At 33.5% G+C, this 1,591-nt stretch overlaps 1 pseudogene; it reads right to left on the reverse strand.

The window, feature by feature from the left end:
• Positions 1 to 1,108: 1,108 nt before the first annotated feature.
• LOC110595148 lies at positions 1,109 to 1,483 on the reverse strand (annotated as a pseudogene).
• Positions 1,484 to 1,591: the final 108 nt, after the last annotated feature.

The raw sequence follows: 1,591 nt of genomic DNA on the forward strand, positions 1-1,591 counted from the left end.
AATAAAGAACAGGAATCAATGGAATTGAAAACAAAATGATAGGAAAGTCAATGATAAAAAGCTGATTCTCAAAAAAAAATCAATAAAGTTGACAAACCACTAGCAATACTCAAAGAAAAGGAAAAAATACATACATATTTCATGTCAAGTATGAAAGAAGGATGCTGCCCTTATTTAAAAATAATTAAAAATTTCTAACAACTCCACAATCATAAATTTGACAACTTAGAATCAGAATTCTTTGAAAACCATAAACTACAATAACTCAACCAACCCAAATAATGTAGGCAATACAAATAGCCCTATAAGCATAAACTGAACTTATAACTGAAAATATCTTGAAATAAAAATTTCCACACCAGATAATTTCACAAGCAAATTCTACCATTGAAAGAATTAGCATCAATATTAAAGAAGCAATTCCAGGACACAAAAAAGAGGGAACATTTCCAAATTCATTTTAACATTAAATGAAGTCAATGAACTGAAAAACAGAACCACAATAGCTGATGAGTTCCATATCTAGTTTAACAAAAAATTTTTCTCAACAAATCTATAATTTCTTACAATATAATAAAAATGAGTTTTCCTAAGCAGAATCTGATGTTTTTTTCTGCAGTATGATTAAAAGAGAACAAAAAGCACACATAATAGCTAGTCTGAAGAGCTGTGGCATGGCGAGTGGAAGTTCCTGAAACACTGGTGCAGGAGAATCAAGTCCATACAGCATTTCTCTCTTTGTTTAACATTGGCATTGATTTGCTACTTAGAGTAGTTTGCAAAAATACATTATAAAAACTGAATGAGGTTCTGTTTCTAAGTTTAACTCAGTAACATACAGACATAATTCATCTGCAAAAATCTTTGCAGGTTCTGAAGAACTAAAGTGACACTAATAATGAAACACAGGTAATCAAAGGTACCAAAGCACTGATAATATGAGTCACCATCATCAAAATAATCTGGGTAAATATTCCACACTTCTTGTCAGTTGTTGCTATGACCTTCACATATCCAACTGCCAAAGGAATCTTTTATGGCTTTTTATTGTATCACTAATTTGAAGAAAGGCTGTTTTAGGTCCCATAACAATGAGTGCAGATTGTCATTAAACATGAGGCTTAGGTTTTAAAATTAGTTTTCCTGTATCATCACAAGACATATTGTACTCTGCTAATACTGTTCAACATCGAGCAGCTATAATTAATGGTGCAACTATTCTCATGTGTATTCCAGCAAAGAATAAGCCTATTAGAGTGATTCAGCTAATGGTGAAGAATGTATGATTCCATAATAATATGAAGAAGGACACCTTTTGTGTCTCAGGATCTATTAACCAGTTCTAGGTACCAGTAGCTGTACAGACAGACACCACTATGAGAAGCACTCTTAAACATTCAGGGGCGGGTTGCAAACAATGAATATATTCAGTAAATTTCCTCTCAAAAGCCTTGAGATCTTCTGTCTGCTCCAATGATTTCATGTCAGGCAGCAGCTCGGGACACCGCCGACCCTATCTGCATCTCAGCTTCTGTAGCTCCCACCAGGCCCTCAGCACCCCAAATTCATATTTATTTATTTATTTAAAATT

Source organism: Carlito syrichta, unplaced genomic scaffold (genome assembly GCF_000164805.1).
Source record: "Carlito syrichta isolate Samal-C Ts95f unplaced genomic scaffold, Tarsius_syrichta-2.0.1 Scaffold283768, whole genome shotgun sequence".
Lineage (NCBI taxonomy): Eukaryota > Metazoa > Chordata > Mammalia > Primates > Tarsiidae > Carlito > Carlito syrichta.